The sequence below is a fragment of the Acinonyx jubatus genome, chromosome D2, assembly GCF_027475565.1.
Source record: "Acinonyx jubatus isolate Ajub_Pintada_27869175 chromosome D2, VMU_Ajub_asm_v1.0, whole genome shotgun sequence".
Classification (NCBI taxonomy): domain Eukaryota; kingdom Metazoa; phylum Chordata; class Mammalia; order Carnivora; family Felidae; genus Acinonyx; species Acinonyx jubatus.
Genome location: NC_069393.1, coordinates 51,872,256 through 51,896,700, shown reverse-complemented (window position 1 = coordinate 51,896,700; position 24,445 = coordinate 51,872,256). Strand labels below are relative to the sequence as shown.

Here is a 24,445-nt window from a genome sequence, read left to right as displayed (position 1 = left end):
TAAAAAATGTTTTTAATAAATAAAAATAAAAAATAAAAAGGGTAAATTTACAGATTTACAGATGCTAAACAGCACCATGGTGAAGATCATCAAAATCCAGATTGCAAAAAATATACAGGGCAAACATCAGTTTCTTCAACAAATACGTTTCAGGGCCAAAAAAAGAGGGAAGGTATCTACAGATTAAGAGAGATCCAAGGAAATGTATGAATCAGATGTGATGTGTGGCTCTAACTTGAACCAACCAAATGTTAGATTGATGAGATAATCAGGAAAATCTCAGACTCTATGGATGTTTGTTAATATCATTGTTATTTTCTTTTAGGTGTAATACTGTGGTTGTGTTTAAGTAAGAGTACCTATTTATTAGAAATATGCACTGAAATTTACAGCTGAGCTGACAAAAATGTCGGGAATTTTGTGCAAATAATCTGGGGTAGGAGGGGTGATTGGGAATAGAGATGAAAGAAGATTGGCCTCAAGTTGATAGTTGTTGAACCTGAAGGAAGTCTATCTGGGAGGTCCATGGGACTATTTTGCCATTTTTGTATATGTTTCAGAGTTTCTATAATAATTTAGAAGGAATGAAAAAAGGGAGAGAAAGGGGAAAAAAGAAGGGAAGGAAGATCTCAGTCTTTGCTGTCAAACTTGGGTTCAAGCCTTGGCGCTCCCACTTGCCAGCTGTGACACAGTTACTACTAATCACCGGGCTCCTTAACTGTAATGGGATGAAAAATAGCACCTGTCTCCTAGTGAGAATCAAATAAAATATATGTAAAGTGTGTCTAATAAATAGCATGTAATAAATGGTAATTGTTGTGAAGACCAAATGTTAAACATGTTACCAGAGTATAATCGCTGCTAAAAATAATTACACTTTAACAACAAAAATAACTAAATGGCAGAACCCTTAATAGACCCCATGCACTGTTCTAGATGTTAGATGTTCTGCAGTCAAAACTCATTTAATCCTCATACTTAAAGTGAATCCTCTCTAAACAAGATGTAAGAGTTTGTAGTAAAGGGGCACCTGGGTGGTTCAGTCAGTTAAGAATCCGACATCAGCTCAGGTCATGATCTCGTGTTCTGAGTTCAAGCCCTGCGTCGGGCTCTGTGCTGACAGCTCAGAGCCTGGAGTCTGCTTCAGATTCTGCATCTCCTTCTCTCTCTGCCCCTCCCCCACTTGCGCTCTGTCTCTGTCTCTCTCTGTCTCTCAAAAGTAAATAAACATTGAAAAAATAAATAAATAAAAGTTTGTAGTAAAGAGTGACACACTAAAGAGTGGCAAAAGTGATGGAAATTTATCTTTCAAGAATGAAGATGGAATGGGAGAAGATATTTGCAAACAACAGATAAAGGGTTAGTATCCAAAATCTATAAAGAACTTCTCAAACTCAACACCCAAAAAAACAAATAATCTAGTGAAGAAATGGGCAAAAGACATGAATAGACACTTCTTCAAAGAATACATCCAGATGGCCAACCGACACGTGAAAATGCTTAACATCACTCATCATCAGGGAAATACAAATCAAAACCACAATGAGATACCACCTCACACCTGTCAAAATGGCTAACATTAACAACTCAGGCAACAACAGATGTTGGTGAGGATACGGAGAAAGAGGATCTCTTTTGCCTGCTGGTGGGAATGCAAACTGGTGCAGCCACTCTGGAAGACAGTATGGAGCTTCCTCAAAAAATTGAAAATAGAATTACCCTACAACCCAGCAATTGCACTACTGGGTATTTATCCAAGGGATACAGGTATGCTGTTTTGAAGGGGCACACGCACCCCAATTTTAGAGCAGCACTATCAACAATAGCCAAAGTATAGAAAGAACCCAAATGTCCATCAATGGATGAATGGATAAAGATGTTATACACACGCGCGCGCGCGCGCACACACACACACACACACACACACACACACACACACACACAAAATGGAGTACTACTCGGCAATCAAAAAGAACGAAATCTTGCCATTTGCAACTACATAGATGGAACTAGAGGGTATTATGCTAAGCAAAGTTAGTCAGAGAAAGATAAATATATGACTTCACTCTTAAGAGGACTTTAAGACACAGAACAGATGAACACAAGGGAAGGGAAGCAAAACTCATATAAAAACAGGGAGGGGGACAAAACATAAGAGACTTAAATATGGAGAACAAACAGAGGGTTACTGGAGGGGTTGTGGGAGGGGGAATGGGCTAAATGGGTAAGGGGCATTAAGGAATTTGCCCCTGAAATCATTGTTGCATTATAAGCACTAACTTGGATGTTAAATAAATAAATAAATAAATCTAAATAAAAATAAATTGATTATATCTTACATTAGACCACATTTGGAAAATAATAGTAAGTGTGCTCCAATTCATAGAACAAACAATAAATGACTAAGTTTTGAGGTTTTTGGTACAATTTTTCCTACATTACATAATAGCCTAATAGTAATATCCTTTTATTTTGTGGCATAATCATAAAAATAGTCATTCTCACAAAAATATTAGAGGACTTCATCCATTTTCTGAAGACTTTTTAAATATCTCATATTCGAATCATTCACTTTGGAATCGTCCTGTCAATTATCTCTCCTCCAATTAATAGGTGGACAAATTCCGCCAGATTCACATTTGTTAACAGCTTTGTCTGAAATCAAGGAATTCTCCAACATCACCCTTCAGAATGCTTCATGAAGTCCTGCATCTTTGCAAAATTTATTTATGGTTTTAATTTGGCTAGATGCTGATGTTAGGTTGGTTGGAGGGGTTAGAGGTATTCAAAGGGTATTAATTTTATAAATTGTTACTTATTAGAGAATTCTACTCCCCTGTGCAACCTGCCAATTGTTGGAACTAGAATACTGGATCTCTGCTGACCTCCTATGACAGTGCAAGTTTCATGAGTATCATGTATAGCCCCATACTCCTGAAAAGCATTATTAGAACTGACATTAGAATACTTCAATCCAAAATGGTTTAGGCCTAATTATCTTTACAATTCCCCCAAATCTCTATCTCTCATTGATTTTTATGGATGTGGAAGAAACAACATTCTCCTAAACCCATCAGACGGACAAAGCTTGGAAAAGCACCAGGGGCTACCAAAGGCAACGTTAAGAAGTTAAATATGTATCTTGGCCTTTTATAGCTCAGTGTTAACCAAAATTCAAACTCTTGCCACTTAACCAGAGAATTCCTTTCAATTCAATTCATGCAAATAAATAGTTCAGCTCTAACATACAAAGTAAAATGGGGAATGTCACCACAGGGGACAAAAGTATCACTGCATTTTAGCCTTACCTCCTAATATAGACATAGTCTTCACTGATTATTTTAAATAAGGTCTAATTTGGGGCGCCTGGTTGGCTCAGTTAGTTGAGCATCCGACTGCGGCTCAGGTCATGATCTCACAGTTTGTGGGTTTGAGCCCCACATTAGGCTCTGTGCTGACAGTTCAGAGCCTGGAGCCTGCTTCAGATTCTGTGTCTCCCTCTCTCTCTCTCTCTCTGCCCCTGCCCTGCTCATGCTCGCGTGCTCTCTCTCTCTCTCTCATAAATAAACATTAAAAATGTTAAAAATAAATAAGTAAATAATGTCACAATGTAAAAAAAAATCTGAGCAGATTGGACAGAGATTGGGGGAAAGTACATAAATATAACATGAGAGATTTTACTTCCTAAACCACATAAAATCTTGCAAAGATAAACACTTTATAGCCAGCTGAGTTTATATCCATAAACATGAAAATCTGCCTATACCAATGTTCACCAAACTTGCCTGAGCACGTGGGGAATCAAGTTTGGAGCATGTTAAAAACAGATACTCAGGGGGCGCCTGGGTGGCTCAGTCGGTTAAGCGTCCGACTTCAACTCAGGTCACGATCTCACGGTCTGTGAGTTCGAGCCCCGCGTCTGGCTCTGGCCTGATGGCTAGGAGCCTGGAGCCTGCTTCCGATTCTGTGTCTCCCTCTCTCTCTCTCTGCCCCTCCCCCGTTCATGCTCTGTCTCTCTCTGTCTCAAAAATAAATAAACGTTAAAAAAACAAAAACAGATACTCAGGCCCCTCCTATAGAGATTCTAACCAGTAAGTAGTTCTAGGAATAGAGCCCAGGAATTGATACATCTTAACAAACATCCCAGGAATCCTTAGGTTCACATAAATTTAAAAAACACTGACTGAGTCAAATTAGAACTTTAAAAGCCCCTGTTAAACTACGAACACAATGCCTCCAGCTGATCTCTGGAGTCAACATGGAGAGTAAACTGAAACAGGCTTTGGCATCCAGCAGATGTTAGGTTGGATCTTGACTTTGTCCCTTAGTTGCTCGGGGCCCTTGAACAAGTAGCTACCATTACCAAGCTTCTTTTTCCTTATATGTAAAATGGGTGTAACATCAACCCACAAGTTTGCTATAGAACTAAATAAGGTAAGTGTGAGAACTCTGCACTATATATGACCGTTAGTAGTCAGCATGCTCCATTGATTCCATTCATCTTTTATATTGCTGGAAAACAGGCCCAACAAAGAATACGATAGGGCAATACAAGCTATGAGTGTTGGCATCCTTTATACGGGTCAGGTGTATACTGCCATTATCTTTCTCTGCCAGCCCCCTAACCGCTGCTTCCCATTCATCCCTCACCCCACAATCACACAGGACTTCTTCGGATGAATGAAAGTAGACACAACCCAGCTGTATTGTGCCAGTGGAGCCACCAGGGGACAGGCTGAAGAACTAATTTTCTCTTCCCCTCAAGGGGCTCATCTCCATGCTGCACTCCCCCCTATTATTGTCGCCGCTTCCCCTTCCATTACTAGCATCAGGCATTGCTTGCACTTGCAACCTCTCACTTTTCCTTCCCTTCTTTTGCTCAGAGGCCTCAGAAAACTCTTCCTCTTACCTGCCCCCAACATTCCACCTGTGTTCCATCTGGACACCAAAACCAAGCTCAACGGAGGCTGATGAACAGAAGGGCAGCTGTATGAGCTCTTCCATCAGAAGCACAGGACAGAAAAGCCATCCGTTCAAAGGTAAAGTTGGAATAAAAAGCATTGCTATCTGGGATCCTTGCGCCTCTTTCTTAACCTTTAAGAAAAACTTTCTCCAATACCAACACTCATGACCAGTCACAACTGATTTCTGTTTTCATCTTTTTTTATTGCTGCTCCTGGAGGTGAGGAACCCTTGTCCAGGCTCATGCTGGAATCACCAAGGCCTGTAAATGTGAAGGTAGAGACATTCCCCCTACTCTGAATTGTTTCTTGACACTCATTCTGGTGTGCTCTTCAGAGGAGAGTAGAGAAAACCTTGTGGCTACTGGCCTGCTCAGACCCACACTGAGTTTCTCCCCTCTTCTGTCTTTCTCTCTTTTCTCTCCTCCCCATTCATTGCCTTTCCCACTTCCCAATTCAGCACCATCAGACGTGGATTAAAATTCTGGCAGTATGACCTACTAGGGGCATGACATGCAGTAACTACCCTTCTGAGCCTCAGTGTTCCCATCTTTAAAATGGGAGTACTGACAGTACCAACTTCATAAGGTCACTGTGAAAATTAAATGTATTAATAAATTTAGAAAATGTACGTGTGCGCACACAAGAGGATGTGTGTGCCTGTGTGTGTTGTACTCAGCTTCATGGCTGGCACAGAGTAAGCACTCAATAAATGTTAGCTCTTGCTTTTTAGTTCCTTTGTGTCTTTTACCTATGCTGGTGTGGGCTTGCCAGCAACCCTGAGAGAATATTCCTGGGCTCCTCAAGCGCCAGACTCATTCTTAATGCCAGAGATGTGTTTAAGTAGCAGCAGAGAAGGAATGAACAAGCTTTGGTGGGGGTAAGGAGCCTGCTGGACTTTTCCTAAAGGAGATTCACTTTTCTTAGGTCCTGGTTTTCAAGCCACGACAACTTCTTCAGGTCAGGAACCAACAGAAGCCAATTTAACCTTTGAACACACTTTAATTTTTTACCCAAGGTAAGGATACATTTTAATTACCTGATTATAAACAAGGATAATTTGAGGATAATTTGGGAAAACAGAAAAGTGCAAAGAAGATAAAAATCACCTGAAATCCCCTCCTTCCAGAGAAAACCACCAACATTTGCAGCCTTTTCCATATGCATATAACTCTATGTTTGTTAAAAATACATTCCTACCAATTTTTAATGTTTTTGTTATATGTTTATGTTCTGCTTTTGTCACTTATATAATGAACATTTCCCAGGATTAAATATCCATCAAAAATGACTATAGTGAGGCGCCTGGGTGGCTCAGCCGGTTAAGTGTAGGACTTCGGTTCAGGTCATGATCTCATCGTTTGTGAGTTCGAGCCCCGTGTCAGCTCTGTGCTGACAGCTCAGAGCCTGGAGCCTGCTTGGGATTCTGTGTCCCCCTCTCTCACTGCTCCTCCCCCACTCACACTCTGTCTCTTGCGCTCTCAAAAATAAACATCAAAAAAAATTTTTTTAATGACTATATCATAACCCATTATGAACATTTGCCATAATTATTAACATAGCCTTCACTGTTTCAATTTTATATAATTCAAACAATCCTGAAGTGGACATTTTTATCAGAAATTTTTTATCCTCAATTCTGAGTATTTTGGGGGAGGCAAATATCCAGAGGGGGTTTTGTCTGGGTCAGAAAGGAATGCCTCTGTAGATACTGCAAAATCTTTCAGGAAGGTTGTACCGCCTTACAATCCCATCAGCAAAGTCGCAAGGCCCTAAGAGGCTCCTTTGTAGTCTCGGGGTCCCCAGTGAATAGCCCCTGTGGCTTCAGACTAGAGGTTGTAAAAGGTTACTTACGGGAGCACTGGAGAGGGATCGACACTGCTTCCTGCTGCTTGCTTCAAGGGAAGCTCAGGTGTATTAAAGAGGCATCATGCTTCAAACAATTCCTGTGGCCTGACACCACCCTAAATTTCTCCATCATCATTTTAGCGAAACTCCAAAGGCACCTGCACGCAGAACAACACTGCGAAAGCCACCAACACTACCGGTAATTAAGTAACTCAGCCCGTCATTACTCCCTCCCTAACACTAAGCCCAAGTGGTAACTCTCCGCTCCCTTGTTTCTCACGTGTCTCCCCACTACGCTGTAACCCCACGAGGCGCCATCTCGTCTCAGGTATCGCCGTACGCCCCGCCCCCCTGGGGCCGTCTGCGCAGGTGCGCCGCTAATATTGTTGAATGAATGATTCCTCTCGTCCTTCAAACAGCCTTCTATACCACACCTGCCCGTAGGTGCTGGTTTTTGTGTTTGTTTGGTTTTTTTTTTTTGAATTTAGGTAAAAATACGTTATTTACAAATATTTAGATTAATAGCACTTGTTACGTCAAATGAAGAGTACAGCAGTCTGATGAATCCCGTCACAAAAGCAGTAAGACCCACTGTAACTAACTTTGGGAATCAGCGTACTGCACCCAAACAAAACCACAGTATTTAGTTTGCTGCCTTATATCCCTTATATATCTTGTAAATCCTCCCCACTCCCAAGTTTACAAGTGTTGTTTTGGGGCCCATAAACAGATGAAAAACTTTAAAACTAGGGGCTCCTGGGTGGCTCAGTCAGTTAAGTGTCCAACTCTTGATTTTGGCTCAGGTCATGATCTCACGATTGATTAATGGGATGGAGCCACCTCCCACTGCCCCCCAATCAGGCTCCACACTAACTGTGCAGAGCCTGCTTGGGATTCTTTCTCTCTCCCCGTCTCTCTGCCCTTCCCCTGCATGTGCTCATGTGCATGCTCTCTCGTGCACTCTCTCTCTCGCTCTCTCTCTCTCTATAAGTAAACTTAAAAAAACTTTAATACTGACTTATAATATGGCCAGTTATTATATCACTAAGCAGGATGGAGTATCTTGATTGACATAGACTATTTTGTCAACAAAATCCACTGCTGTTCCACAACTTGCCAGGTTTAGAAAGTCACTTGAAGCAGCACCACCAGCACAAGGTATTGGCTCCACCACTGCTCCACTGCTTCCACTGGGCTGGAACTCAATACCAGATTAGAAAGTCATATTGGCCTAGGAGTCACCTCTGGAATTCCAATTCTAGTGGGATATTTTAGCTGTTCAATTTGCCCAGCTGAAATGTTCACAACACCACGAGGCTAGAGTAAGCTAGACTGTCGGGAGAATTAGTTTGCTGTCATTTAAAGTTCGAAGTGCCCAAATTAAATGTACCCCAGCCCTCTCACTCACTAGTTACATGACTCTGAGTAAGTTACTTATCCTTACAGTGCCTCAGTTTCCTCATCTGTAAAATAATAATCCTAATGGTATCTTTCCCATATTGTCTTCAGGAAGACTAATGAACAAATACATGTAAAGCACTTGGAATAGTACCTTGCACATAGTAAGGACCAATGAAAAATCGCTGTCATTGTCATTGCTGTGCAACGGCCATCATCCCTTCCTGAAGACATAACCTTCAACTCTGTCTCCTTCAGCCCTACCCTCACCCCTCCTGGTTCCTCCTTCTCACATCTCAGTCATTTGACGGCCTCTCGAGCACCAGCAACTATGCTAAGGGATAAGGACACAATTTGCCCTTCTTTTGGAATCTAGTACAGGAGACAGATAAGAAGTTACAGCTGTATGATAAAAAGTTAGGATGGGGGTAGAAGTGGGCTGCCTTTGGGGGCATCTGACCCAAGCTTGGCATCCCAGAAAAGCTTTCCTGAACAGAAAGACCCAGAAGATAAGCAGAAATGAGACAGCTGTGGCTCACAGGAGACAAACACAAAGAAGCAAATTGTAAGAAGAGAGCAGAGCACACAGAAAAGCCTGGAGACAAGAGAGAAGGCAAATCCAGGGCATAAGAAGAGCTTCTTAGGACAGGAACAATTGGGATGCTAGGAGGGAGCACAGAATTCTAAGGGAACAGGAGTTGAACCCCGCAGGGCCAGATCATCTTAAGGAGCTTGAGTTAGTTATAGTGGGTCTTATTGCTTTTGTGGCAAGACTTATCAGAGACTGGTTAAGAGGCACAAGACCCATATAGAATGGTGGCTGGATCCAGGGTGTCAGTGGGAAGTGGAGATGGAGAGAAATGAGTGAATATGTGAGAATTTAAGGGGAGAGTGAGCCAGCCATGGTGAGGGACTAGATAGGAAGTCAGGACCCTCCTCCAGACCCTGACCTGGCCCTGGATCCTGCAGTGCCTCCGGGCCCACCTGCCTGTTTCACTTACCTGGAAACCCAGTGGCTCCCCCCTCCATTTCTCACTCAAACAGCTATCCTGCCCACTGTTTCCCTGCCTGGACGGGCTTTCCAGGCCCAGAGCTTGCTCATCCTTCCGACCTCTGCTTCAGTAGCACCTCTCAAAGGGGACTCCCTGTGCTCCCCCATGATTCCCTCTCAAGGCACTGACAGCATGCATCTGTAGCCTGCCTGATCCCCACACCCCACGTACACTTTGAATGTCAGATCCTGATGCCTGTATTCCATCATCTCCCAGACACCTGGCACTGTGCCTCCCACACACTGGGGCTCAACAAAGATTTGTGTGGAGTGAAGGAAACACAATTCGTCCCCGACCATCAGTTGGGGAAATTCCCTTCATAATGCAAGCCTTGTGCTCCTCTCAAGAGGCATCTCCAACTTTACCCTTACATTCACATACCCCACTATTCCCTTATGGATGTGCGTGCACACACACACACACACAGACATCACACGCATGCACATACAATTTAGGCTCAACAATGCCAACCTGACTACAATTCCCTAAGTACAAGCCTGTACACAGTTTCCCCTACAGCCCTCTTATCAGTCCAGTCAACTCCTACCTATCCTTCAAAGCCCAGCCCAGACATTACCACTTTCAGGAAGACTTTCCTCACTATTCTGTCCCAGCTAAGTTACTCCCCCTTTTCCTCCCTGCTCCCTCTGTACTGTATGGTCATTTCAGTGTGTCTGAATTCTCTACACATCTCCCCTACTAGACTCAACAGAAGGTAGGTTCTACCTTTCAACTCTGGAGTTCCAGAGCCAGGTTTCTGGAATAACACTATACTTGTTACACAGGTTACCTCCTCTACTCCCTTCTGAAAGACCTGCCCCAACCTCCCAAGGCCCTGGCACCAGCAGCCTTTCTGCTTTTAGATATGGTGCTGACTCTTGATTTGGTCTGCCTGGTCCTTGTCCTTCAACAGCCAAGGGCTAGCAGCAAATCAATATCCTTCCGTTGCCTTCATCCCCAACATTTTCATACAAGTAAAAGTAAATACACAAAATGGACATAGCAAACCAGGAACCAGGTACAATGGCTTCCTCTGGGAAATGAGAGAGGAGGTCTGGGGAGGGTAGGAGACTTCTTTTTGGTAAATGCCTTTTGTTGAATTTTATTACAGAAACATATTAGTTTTTCAGGTATGTTGTAATAACAAAGTCATTACTTAACAAACTGTACATCAAAGGCAGAAAGTCTTGAGACGGCAAAAGCACCATAGGTCAAAGGCCTCAAGGAGCGTGTGAAGGGGACAGGGGAAGGGGCTTCTGGGCCCATCTGCTTCCCCATCATCCCCACCCTCCATTGCTGGATGAACAAGTAGAGACATCCCATACCCTGACACCACCACCATCACCAAACAAACAAAAATAGAATTGGTACTGTCCTCCCAATCCACCTGACCCAAGAGTTACAGGTACTGTCCTACAGGGCAGGAGAGAAAGCCCACACACCCATAACGAATGTGCCCTGGGGACTGCCTATCCCAGCGGCTGTGACCCAGGGCCTCCCCTCTCCCCATGAAGAGGGCAGCGTATACCTTTATGAGCCTTATGGGGCTGCACATGTGTAAACAGCTACCCAGGTATGGTGCAGCCATAAAATGAGCACTGGGTACAAATGTGAATGGAGAAGAGATTAAGGATTTTTTGTTCTGACCGTAGCTTCAATTGGTTAGTGTCTCTGGGTCACATCTCCCCCTCCCCACCTATGCATATGGATGACCCAAAGCCATGTAGGCCCTGTTCCCAGCCACTGGAGGGGACTGGGACACCCAGTCCTGACATCAGGGCAGTGAGACTAGGGACCACTGGTGCTCTATGCCACCTCTTCTCCCAAGAGAAAGTAGCTCCTTTGTCCACAGGGTTGAAGGAAGGAGACCGCTTCATGGGCTGGAAAACAGGGTGCCCGGTTTGTTTTATCCCCACCCCTTTATGAGCCTTGTTGAAAGGTCCTGTGTTGAGCCTACCTTTGGCCATTGCGTCTCTTCATAATTATGCACAAGGCAAGGAAAAGCAACAACTGTAACTCGACACTTGGCAATTCAACTTGGCCACCTAAATAACTGCTAGCATGGGAATAAAACGCCCTGCAACAATGCAGACCCTATGGCTATTAGGGTGATTTACTCTGGACCACATGAAGTTCAGTGGCCGGGAAAGAGGGCCGAGCCTGAAATGGTCTTTCATGCTCTGTCGTAAATTCAGATCATGGCTTCAAAGGTGGTGCCAAAGTATTGGTAACCCAAAGTCAAGCGGCCTAGGTTTTGTTTTCCAGGGCAAAGGGACATCATCAATGATGGGAGAGCTCTGTGGAGGTGACCCAGGGATGGGTTCCCAGCCACCTCTCCCCTCGCTGTGTCCCTTTGGCCAGAGGAAGGGGCATAAAAGGTGTCAGTGGCCCCAATGCTCGGTAAATCACTGGGTCTGAACCCAGCTGGGCTGGGTGATGGCCTTCAGGGCCCTTTCTCCTAGAGGCCAAGCCCTGCGGGCCCCATACTCAGTGACCCCATGGATGGGTCACCAGAAGTGTGAGACCAGACAACTTGCTCAGTCACCAGAAAGGACTTCTTCCAGGGTTAGGGAGAGGTGACAGGAGAAGAGTCCTCAATTCCCCAAAAGAAATGGCCTCGACTGTGTCTCTGGATGGGAATTTTATTTCACAGAGCTCTCAGGAAAACACCACATGCTCATACTGACAACTGCATATTCTCCAACATTCATTGAGTATAGGCTTTATGCCAGGAATAGTGCTACTGAAAAAAAACTTTTTTTTTTTTGTTTCAGAACCAAAAAGACCAATTGGACAAAGTAGATACACTTCATGTGAAACAGGTACTAAGGTCATTCATCAACAAGAGCTCCCATCTGTTAAGGAAAGGCTTTGCCCAATATTGACTTCTAGAGGTAAATAAGGTTAGAACCGCCATTTTACAGGAAATTGAGGTCAAGACCTCACCACAATTTCACAGCTAGCTGCACCTAGGTGGGTACATGCTCTTTTATATGACATTGCTACATTTAATTTACATTTAAAAATTCAGATTTGGGAATGGTGCATTTACACTTAGTGAGCAGGTCATTTTAGGCATTAAAAAAACACTCGTTTTTATACACTTTTACACATTTTTCTACATTTTCTACATTTATTTTATTGGGTGCAGTAGAGAAACAAGTTGGCACAACTCCATCCTAAGATGGATATTTATTAAGTGGAGAGAGTTACCAACCAGAGTGACCCCAGGGGGACCGGGGGTTCAGAAGACCTGGGGTCCAGTCCCACCATATCATTGGCTTGCTGTGTGATCTTAGCCATCTTCCTTTCCCTTTCTGTGTCTCAGCTCATCTTCTAAGATGAGGAAGCTTATATCTCAGACTCCCCCAAACCAGTCCTGGAGTTGGAGTTTGCATTGGTGCACTGGGAGGGGAATCTGCCACCCGACACCCCATCCTGAGAGGGTGAAGGTTGTTAGGACCCTTTATTCTTGCCTTACTGTGTTGGTCAAGCTAGATGTGCACTATCCTGGAACTGTAGAGAAGCCTCAAGTTTTATGTAGGACAAGCTTCCCCCACTGACACTGCCATAAAGACCAGGCCCAGGGATGGCAAATAGATTTTATTTTGTTTGCATTATGTCAGTCAGGTCCAGTCAGAGGACAGAAATTGCATCAGTTATTTTAATAGAACTGCATATAAAGAATTGTTAATTAGGTAGCCAAAAGGGCAAATAAAAAAACTATGTATCAAGGGCAAATAAAGAATTCTATCAGCTATAGGAAACAGCTACTACCCCTACAGTCAGGGCCCAAAGGGAACTATTAAAACACAGAAGCTCGGATGAGGAGACCACAGAAGCAAACCTCCGACCCTTGAGGAAGGGGCTGGCAGGCTGGGGCCCAAATCTCTCGAACACCTCCACACCCCACACTCAACGTGTCCCATCTGGAATTCTTTTATTTTTTAATTTTTTTAATGGTTGTTTATTTTTGAGAGAGAAAGCAACACAGCATGAGCAGGTGGGGCAGAGAGAAGCGGAAGAATCCAAAGAAGCTTCCAGGCTCTGAGCTGTCAGCACAGATCTGACACAGGGCTTGAATTCACGAACCGTGAGATCATGACCTGAGCTGAAGTCAGACACTTAACTGACTGAGCCACCCAGGCACTCCTTGAATTCATCTTCCCTCTTCTCCTGAGATTTACCATGGTCTGCCTTCTCTATCCTAGTGATTGTTACTTCCATTTCTAGTCATTTCAGAGAGCTCCTTCACTCTGGTTCCTCACATCCAGTTGATTAAGAATTCCTATGATTCAACTCCCTAGAGCTGCCTGCCTCTGTAGCCCTTCTCCCCAGGTACCTGAGAGCAGCCATTGTATCTCATGAAGACAACCAAATTCTCTTACAAACTCCTTTCCCTTCCCTTCTGCCTTGCTCCCTTTCAGTCCAGCCTTCAATGCCTAAAACCAATCTACATGTATTAAAGTTCCCTACTCAAGGGCTTCTTATTACGCATGTTCTAGAGCTGGAACTTTGGCGGGACACATATGACTCTTCATCAACTGGAGATAACGTCCTGATCTTCAGCTTTATCTAGTCACTCTCTGTGCTGCCTGCTGCCTGCTCCAGCCACACTGAACTACTTGTGCTTTCTAGGTCTTTCTAGCTCCTTCTAGCACTATTTTTTTCTGTTTGTACCTGGTAAGTCAGACCTATTTTTACAACTGTTTCTAGCTCCTCCTCTGTGTAGCCCTCTCAGATTCCCAACCTATTTGATCAGAGTTGATAAGTTCTTCCTTGAGGTCACTTCTGGCATCTTTTAAAACATCCCTCCCTGGAGATGTTATATTAAAATCACCAAAGTAGACTTCAAGACAAAGAATACTGCAAGGAAGACATTTCATGATAATAAAAGGGGCAATTCTTCAGAAGGTATAATAATCCTAAGCAGAGGGGCAGCTGGGTGGCTCAGTTGGCTAAGCATCCAGACTCTTAATCTTGGCTCAGGTCATGATCTCATGGTTCACAACACTGAGCTCCAAGTCAGGCTCTATGCTGACAACAAGGAAACTGCTAGGGATTCTCTCTCTCCCTCTCTCTCTGCCCCTCCACCACTCACGCTTGAGCACGCGCACGCTCTCTCTTTCTCAAAATAAGTAAACTGAAAAAAAATCCTGAGTGGGTATGAACCTAATAATAGAGCTTCAAAAATCATGAAGTAGAGGCACCTGCATGGCTCAGTCAGTTAAGCATCCGACTTCAGCTCAGGTCAAGATCTCAGTTGGTGGGTTTGAGCCAGCATTAGGCTCTGTGCTGACAACTCAGAGCCTAGAGCCTGCCTCGGATTCTATGTCTCCCTCTCTCTCTGACCCTCCCCTGCTGACACTCTGTCTGTCTGTCTCTCTCTCTCTCTCTCTCTCAAAAACAAATAAACATTTTTAAAAAGTCATGAAGCAAAACCAAAAGAGATAAAGGGGGAAATAGACAAGTCCACAACTGTAGTTAGAGATTTTGACACTCCTCTCTCAGAATTTCGTAGCGTAAGTAGGCAAAATAGTCACAAAGGACACAGAAGACAGAAGCAACCACATCAAGTACTTTGACAACCAATTCGAAAATATTTGTGCAGCTTCTTATAAAACTAAACCCACATCTACCCTTTGATCCAACAATTCCACTCCTAGGCATTTACTCAAGGTAAATGAAAACCTATGACCACAAAGACTTTGTTCACAAATGCTTACAGCTCTTTATTCAGCCCCAAACTGGAAACAGCCCAGAGGTCCATCAGCAGATGAACAGATAAACAAATTGTGATTCATCAATAACCTAGAATTTTACTCAGCAATAAAGAAGGACAAACTATGCATGCATCAACATGGATGACTTTTTTTTTTTTTAAGATTTTATTTTTAAACATTCTCTTCACCCAACATGAGGCTGAAACTCACAACCCTGAGATCAAGAATCACATGCTCCACCGACTGAGCCAGTCAGGTGCCCCAACATGGATGACTGTTTAAAAACATTATACTGAGAAGAGGTGCCTGGGTGGCTCAGTTGGTTGAACGGTTTGTGGGTTCGAGCCTGGCGTCTGGCTCCACACTGATGGTGCAGAGCCTGCTTGGAATTCTCTCTCTCTTTATGCCCCTCCTCCACCCTCTCTCTCAAAATAAATAAACTTTAAACAAAACAAAAGCATTATACTGAGCAAACGAAGTCAGATCTGAAAGAGCACATACTGCATATCATTTACAAGAAGTTCTAGAACAAACAAAACTAATCTACAGTGACAGAAAACATATTAGTGGTTGGCTGGAGGAGATATGAACTCCAACAGACATGAGGAAACTTTCTAAGGTGATAGAAATATTGTATTTTTTTATTGTGATGGTGATTACGCAAATGTATACATCTGATAAAGCTAATCGAACTGTAGACTATAAAATGTATGCAATTTACAGTATGTAAATTATACCTCAAAAAAAAAAAAAAAAAGAGGCTGGGAATATATATGGCCCGGCCACTGCAGAAAACGGTATGGTGGTTCCTCAAGAAGTTAAACGTGGAGTTATCATATGACCCAGCAATTCCACCCCTAGTTATGTTCCCAAAAGAACTGGAAACAGGTACTGAGACAGACACACGTACAGGCACATTCATTGCCTCGCTACTCGCAATAGCCAAGAGGTGGAAATGGCCCGAATGTCCATCAACAGATTGCAGTGATGGTTTCATGGGTGCCTATGAATGTCAAGATTGTTGCATTTTTATACTTTATATACGTGCCATTTATGGTATGTGAATGATTCTTCAATAAATCTGTCAAAATAATACAGGCATAACAAATTTTTGAAACCTGCCCAGAATCAGCATTTTTGTTCAGAATTTCTTGCAGCTGCTGTTTTCCTGGTCACTTCCTCTCCCTGCTGCATAGAGACTGGGATGGGGCTGGAATGGCTGTGGTAATCAGGGCATCAGGCTCTATCCCATCCCCATGTGGCTCAATACAAGCTCCAGGGCCTTTTCAGCTCCCTCCCCCACAACTCCTCCCCCAGATTCCCTGGAAAGGCAAAGCCAACTCCCAACCCCTACTGATGCCCCCACCTTTCTGCCCTTCTCAGTATGTGTCTCCAGTTGTCCTCCACAGCTTATCAGTTGTCCCCAGGCAGCAGCTGGAGTGTCTGCAGTAGAGAACCCCTTCCCCTGCTCCAGGCCCTTCTCTCATCTTCCTAGGCTGAGGACAGCACCTCCAGGGCCCTTCCTGTTTCCTAAACCCCAACCCAGCCCCCTCTATCAGTTATTTCCGGGATGTCCACAGTTGTCCCTTGGAGGAGATTGAAACAGTTTGGCTCTGCATAAAGCTTCTATTTGCATTAAGGAGTTTGTCACACATGCTAATGAATGGTGAGCAGACACAGAGGTGGAAGAAGGGGGGTGGCTTCTAACGAATTCTTCCTGGCTGCTGGCTGATAAGATGCAGACAAACAGATGAGTGGGGCCTCTTCTATCTCCTGGACTTAGGCTAGTTCACCTTCCCCAGCAGCTAAGCCCCCAGGCCTGTGTGCTTCTGAGGACCCCCTGGGCCAGAACAAGGCAGGGGCGGATGTGCTGGCCCAGTAAGGGTGGTCAGCTGGAGGGTTGGCAGGGCCCGACCCCGGACGGTTCCCCCACCTTGGCCAACTTCTGGGCTCCTAAGCCAAGACCCAGGGGTAGCTGAGCAACTTACCCAAGGGCTTCAACACTTCAAGAGAACTCTCTTCTCCCTCCTTCACTCTTACTGGATTTTTTTCTTTCGACAAGAGTAGTTCTTATGTGTTGTACAGCATTTTGCAAATAAAGAAAACATGGAAGGGGTGCCTGGCTGGCTCGGACGGTGGAGCATTACACTCTTGATCTCAAGGTTGTAAGTTTGAGCTCCACCTTGGGTGTACAGATTACTTTAAAAAATAACATCATTATGGGGCGCCTGGGTGGCTCAGTCAGTTAAGCTTCCCACTTTGGCTCAGGTCATGATCTCACTGTTCGTGAGTTCAAGCCTCACATCAGGCTCTGTGCTGATGGCTTGGAGCCTGGATCCTGCTTCGGATTCTGTGTCTCCCCCTCTCTCTGCTCCTATCCCACTTGTGCTCTGTCTCTCTCTAAAAATAAAAAAACAAAAATTTTTAAAAATTAAGAAAAAATCCTTAGAAAAAGAAAACAGAAAATGAAGCCACTGTGGTGTGATTCCATCACCCAGAGATAACCATTTTCATTTTGCTTTCCTTTCTTCCTTCCTTTTTTATGCATATGTTTTCATAAGCAGGATCATAATAATGATGGTAATATTTATTGAGCAAGTGCTGACTATGCAGTAGGGGTCATACTAAGAACTTCACATGGATTATCCCTTTTAATTTTCACAATAACTCTGAGTGATGATGTGATTATGACCCCATTTATGGAGTAATTAGGCTTAAAGGAGTTAAGTAGCTTGTCCAATGTCATCCAGCAATGAAATGGTGGGGCTAGGATTCCAACCTGGGAGATCTGGTTCCTGAACCCACACTCTCATCCTCCATGCTTTGACTAAATATTCTGCAAATTCTGCAAACCTTTTTCTGAGTCCTTAGACTTTGGTTTCACTTTTGATGACTAAATGGTAAACTATTGTCCAGATATACCATGATCTACCGAAGCCCCAATCACTGGACCTTGGTTGTTTTCAGTGTTTTCTATAATACATTCTCTGATGAACAACTTTATAGTTAAGTATTTGCTCAAAAACTAAAATTAGAATTTTGGGGTCAAAGCATATGTATAAATTTAAGGCTTTTGGTACATGTTGCCAAGACTGTCCTCCAAAAGTAATGACCAAATTATACCTCCTACATCCTTATCCACACTGGACTACAAAGTGATTAGAGGCAGCTCAAATTCTGCCACATGAATAATACAATTTAGATTAATTAGGGGCTCGGGGTAGCCTAACCTTTTGCAGTGGAAATTCCATCTTCCCCAAGCAGAGGAGCTGGAGCCAGAGGTGGGGCAGGGAGGATTCTAGGGCCAAAAGCTCAAGACCAACTTCTGCTTCATTGAATCAGCTGAATAATTCCAAGCTTCTCCAAAATGCCTGTTCACCCATTGTCACAGGACAGTCACTGCCCGCGTCCAAGAGAAGAGTGTGTGCAGTGCCCCTGAGTCCCCCAGCTGCTGAGTCCAGCTGGCAGCAGCACAGAGCAGGGAGAGCACAGGGACCCAGGAGCCAGGACTCACGGGTTCTTATCCCAGCCCTGGCATTGCTTCTGAGCATGAGTAAGTCACATTAAGCCTCATTTCCTTCACCTGCTAATGCTAGGCGTGCTAATGCCTAGAGTTCCCACCCCCCCCCCAACCCCCTGCCGCACCCTGCATCCCAAACTAGGGCAAATCCGTGCCACACGGTCCCCTCCATGTGCCGTCTCGAACTCCCACCCTTCAAACCGCTTCCTTTAGGAAGGGCCTAGTCCCTTTTAAAGGTTTACCTGATGTTAAGGGCTTATCAGACCCACACAGGATAATTTCCTTTTTGATTAACTCAGCTGCTTAGGGATCTTAATTACATCTGCAAGTCCTTTCTGTCATATAAGGCATCCTAATCACAAGGCAAGCCCACCAGTCACCAGTCCTCCCTCACTCAGGAGGGGGGGACTATATAGGATGCATACCTCAGGGGTGGGAATCTGGAGGCCATCCCAGAATTCTGCCTACAGCAGTGACTGTGTGGACATGAGAGAAATGATGAATGAAGGAATGCATGAATGAATGAAGTGCTCACCTGTGCAGGTGGCAGGGAAGAGAATGGTCTAACCAGGCACTAACTTTGGGATATACCCTAGAAATCAGAATTGGACAGACCCCGGGTTCACTTCACTCTTCAAGGAGCAGGGACTGTGATAGCTCCCCCCTTCTCCCCAGAGAGCTTACAGAGAAGGTGAATGTGTGATTTGTTCTCTGAAGTTTGGAGCAGGGGTAAGTGATCATAATCCAGACTGGAGTAAAGATAAAAAAAAAAAAAAAAAGAAAAGAAAAAGAAACGGCCATACTCTCTTTGTAAGGCAACAAACTTTGATTCCAAACCCCATTTTCCACTTCCCTTCCCTTCTCCCACCTTCTGAGTGTTTATACTGTTCCCCCCCCCCCCCCCCCCCCCCCCGCCCAGAGGAGCGTCCTCTCACAGAGAGCCACTCTGCCTGCTCAGAGAATCCATCTGAGAAAGCCATATACATTCACCCAGCCATTAGAGACTATCCAGGAAGCCACCACCACCCACACTGAGCAAGTCCATGAAGAAAGGCAGGGCCCTCAGTGCCGTTAACTCCAGGTCTCCTCTTTGTAGCCCATAGAATCACCCTAATCCATGACCACATTACTCCTGAGTATCACATGAGCCCAGAGGGTTACACAGGAGCCAGAAAGAATATTCTCAGGGGGAGAGGCTGAGGCCACTTCACCATCGTTTGCCTTTCCCTGAGACCAACCAGGGCCTGGTGGTGACCATCTCAGATGCCCCCATGTATAACTCAGGATGCTTTCCTCATCTAGGGGACAAGAGGGAGGGCCATCCTGGTCTGTAGCCGGTGACAAGACGCCTCACTCAGCCTCACTCATGCTATCAACCTCAGGCACAGGAGTCCTGCCTCTTTCCGAGACCTATAATGGGCCAGGTACCTTTTGCTGGAAGCCAGCGGTATAGCCATCCAAAAAAATCCTTACCCTCAAAGACCTTGTATTTGGTGAGGAAGAGAGTCTGTTAACAAGATAAGTAAGTAACTACTATATAACTTATTAAATGGTGTTAAAGTGCTCTGAAAAAACAAAACATAACAATGCTGGTAAAGAGGAGAGGGAAGGCTCAGTCAGGGGAGGCCCAGGGAGGAAGGAAGCAATTTTAAATAGCGTAGGCGGGAAGGCCTCCCTGAGAAGGTGACATGTGAGCCAAGTTAGGGCTTAAAGGTGAAAAGGGAGTGAGTCAGCTGGATATTTGAGTAGCTGCAAGTGCAAAAGCCTGAGGCAATAGTGTGCAGAACAGCAAGGGGGCCAGATGCAGATGGAACCACAGGGGAAGAAACAGGAGATGGGACCAGGGGGCACAGAAGGCCTCCTCAGACATTGTCACACCTTTCTTCCGCTTTTGTTCAGAGTGAAATGGGGGCCCTTACAGGGTTCTAAGGAGAAGAGTGCCAAGATCCGACTTGCATTTTAAGGACGCCTTATGGCCCCTGTGTAGAAAACAAACTGTGGGGGTGTGCAGGGGTGGGGCAGCCTCCCTGGGCCAGGAACAACAGGTCAGGCCCAAGGGGCCTCAGATCACAAGACAGTGGTTCTCCAGAAACAGATCTTGAGCAAATGAAGTGAAAGTCGGGGTCTAAGGCCAGCTGACAGTCTGTGAAAAGCATAAGGCAGGAAGGGGACAAAGGGACATGGTTCCCAGGACCTCAGGAAGCTGGATTGTAGCTAATGGATCAGCCAAGTAGAAAGAAGAAGTGGGTGGGATTAGCAATCTAGCTGGCCCGCAAGCCAGTAAAGCCTCCTTCAGGAGCCTTCAGGCAGATGGTATTTGCCCTCTTCCCAAGCACTGTCTTGTTTTGTCCTTGTCCACTCACCAAATACCTACGGAGCTCCTACTGTGTAGCAGGTGCCTTGAACACAAAGCAGTAAACAAGACAATCAAGAGCTCTCTGCTTAGTGGGAAAGATAGTCAACTGATCATATAAATAAGAAATAAAATAAGTACGGGTCGTAGCAAGTGCTGTGAAAGATACAGTGTTAAGATAAAATAGCAGGGAAGGTCTCCTAAAGAGGTGATAGTTCAGGTGAACCTGGGCAAAGACCCAACCACCCAGTCGGGAAGAAGAGTATTCCAGGCAGAGAAAAAACAGCATGTGCAAAGGCCCTGGGCAGGGGCAATCCACAGCATTTCTAGGAACCAGAGGGAAAACTCTACGGGTTAGAAAATGACACAGCAGCCTTGGTACTTCCTGCTTAGACAGTACGGGGCTGTGGGGGGCCATGAGGAGAAACAGGTTGCAGCTGCCAGGGTGCTGGGGGTGGAGGTGGGTCCTGAGCTCCGGCCATGCTCACTCGGACAGAGACCCCAGAAAATAACTGTCAGCACCAGTGGTTCCCGGACTGACTCTGAACGAAGAGCAAAGGGCACCAGTAACCATTGCTAAATGGTTCAAACATTTTAATAAGCTTGTACCTGAAAATGTGATCTGGAGTATAGGAGCTTGCTAACTGTTCTTTACCCCGTGAGAGTCACATTGCTGCTCAAAAACAGAGACAGGAGAGAATATAGACACTGTATTCTTTCCAGGTAGAACTCCAAAATAAAAGAATTCTATATCTATATTTTTAGCTCAATTTTGGGATGAAAATAGAAAAGGGAAAAATAAAATCCACAGGAATGCCAGGTGAACGCTGCCTTTGCCACACAGGGTTGTCAAATCACATAATCTTCCAGTTCTATTGCAGAGAGTGTAAAACGTGTAGAATTAGATAGATGACATCCCACTAAGAGAAAGATGCTACTTCTTTTTCTCAACACAATAGAGAAAAGTGATAGAACTCTTCTAGACGATACAAACAGGCAAACAGCATTACTGACAAGAAGAATCAAAGCACTTTCCCCCTGGGCCTCAGTTTCCCCACCTAGAAAACAACTCAAGTGCTTCTTCTAGCTCCGTGGCTGTGGCTCCTAAAGACCAGAAGTTGGGAGGCAGATTTGAATTTCCCACCTGTTTGGACCACATGTTTGTATCCCCCTCCCCCCCCACCCAATTCATATGTTAAAACTCTGCCCTCAGTGTGACTATATTGGGAGACAGGGTCTGTGAGGACGTGATAAAGGTTAAGTGAGATCATAAGGCCCTAATCCTATAGGGTTGGCATCCTCATAAGTAGAGGAAGAGACATCAAAGTTCTGTCTCTCTGCCATGTGAGGACACAATACGAAGGTGTCCACGTGCAAGCTCTCCCAGGAACTCAATCAGCTGGCACCTTGATCTTGGACTTCCCAGCCTCCAAATCTAGTGAGAAAATACAATTCTGTTGTTTAAGCCACCAGTCTGTGGTATTTTGCTATGGCAGCCAGAGTGGACTAAGGCATCACCTCTTCCTCAAAATTGGGGAGTGGGGGGGGCTTTCTACAGAGATAGTTGCCTGGCATCACATCCTGAAAGCCCCCAGAACACATGTAGTCTTGTCTCAAGGAGAGCAGCCACCAGAGGCATGAGCAGGAAAGGTTCTTTGGGAAGCTCCAAAACCTGCCTGGCCCTCAGTCCTTAGCCACTGCACTGCCAGGACCTGAGAGCTGAAAAAACTTCTGTCAGTCCCTCTGGGAATCCATCCAGCCTTCTCCGTGCATTCCTGCTGCTTTCTCAGTGGGGAGAGAAAGCCCTACCTGGCAAACCGGCAGCCTTGGATGCGGGAAGCACAGCCCAGGCCTGAGTGGCCTAGGAGACCTGGCCGCTCCTGACTCCTGACTCCTGACGTGTTCCCCCAGCTTTCCTGCTGGGATGTGTGGAAAGTGCCAGACAGGCCCCCATGGAGTGCTGGGGACTGGATGGCCCCTCCTCCAACCAGGCTGCAAACACCCCCATTTACATAGAGGCTCCCCACTCCTCTCTTCCTTCATCTCCGTTGACCCTTTGCCTCCCCTGAGGCTCACAAAATGCCATTTCATTTCATTGTGTTTTCACTCAGTCAGGAAGACCACTCTGTTCATTAATAGGAGGACAGAGATAACAAAGCAGATCTTCAACCTTTGTTTGTTTTAAGAATGAAAGCAATTTCCTCAAAATCCAATTTTTAATGTCTTTTTTTTTTTTCAATGTCTCAGCTTCCCTCTATAGTTCTCTCTCTCTCTTAGGCCTACATCAAGTCTTGTGCCCTTCGGAGTTACCTCCTGGAGAGCTGTTAAAAAAAGAAAACCACAAAAGCCTTGCTCTCCCCCCCCCCCCCCCCCTTGGCCTCTAGGCTCCATGCCTTCTCTCCCTCCTTCCTCTCTGGCTGGTCCATCTCTGGTTCATCCCCCTCTTCCCAATTCTTAGTGCCCCACCCAGCTGACATCATTCTCTCCCTCCGGACACGGACACGTCTCCACAAGCCAAGCTCTCCCGGAAGCAGATCTGGTGCAGCCTGCGGACCCCTCCACCCGGTGTCCCGTGGGTCTCCACTCCACAAACCAACCACCCCTTCCCCAAACCAGTGCCTGCTCTCAGTCCCCATCCCTCTCAGGGACCTCACTTGTGCCCAGTCCCCATGGCTCTCAAGCTGGGGCTCCCTCCTGCTCATCTTTCCCTGACCTAGAGCATCCCTGAGCCCCAGCACATCCACCTCCCCGATGTCTCTGACTTCTGCCCCCTTCTTGACACACCCAATCATGCCCTCACTTCCTCTCATATGAACTCTTCCAATAACCTCCCAACTAATTACCAGCTGGGGAACTTAGGACAAATCACTCCACCTCCTTGAGCTTCCATTTTCCTTTCCTCAAATTTGGTGTAATGACACTCACTGTAGAGGGCTGTGGCGAGAACCAACTGTGGTCACAGGTATAAACATAAGTCACTTAGCACCGCGCTCAGCATGTGCCAAACAAATGTTAATCTATTTCTCCTTCCCCCACTTCTTCAGCCCTGCTCTCCAGCATGTGGTTTACCCTCTAGAGACAAATCTGATTTCTAGAGTGATAGTTTGCCAAACACACCCAGCAATTTTCTGCTTCCAATCATCCAGCTGCAAAAGTATTGAGTGTCTTTTTTTTTTTTTCCGTCTGAAACCAAGTTGATATTGTATAAAATTATCTGGTTATTTTGATTTATCTCAAATATTCAGATCAGGAGGATACCTGAATTTTTAAAAATAATTATGCTTTTTTAAAGCTTGTCTCAGGAAGTTTTTATAAAACCAAGGAGAAAGAACTCATTCCCATTAGGCATTACCCTTCCTTCCCACTCTGCTTTTGGAAGGATTTGCAATTCAAATTGAGGATAAACTGTATTTTCACTTAGAAAAACACATTCCCTCTAGCAATGAAATTCTCTTTTGAAGAAATGCCCCCAAAAAGAGCCATATCTTTATATGTGCAACAATTTAGCAAGAAAATGCTATTGATCTTTCCTCGTTCTTATTCTTTCCCATCATCTCTGTAAAGATGGACATTTAGAACTGCACACACAC

The 24,445-nt window shown here is 45.0% G+C and overlaps 1 long non-coding RNA gene across 2 annotated transcripts in view; it reads right to left on the bottom strand.

The window, feature by feature from the left end:
- The window catches only part of LOC128312615 (uncharacterized), a 73,577-nt gene that overhangs the window by 48,101 nt on the left and 1,031 nt on the right, over positions 1-24,445 (bottom strand). The window lies entirely within an intron of this gene.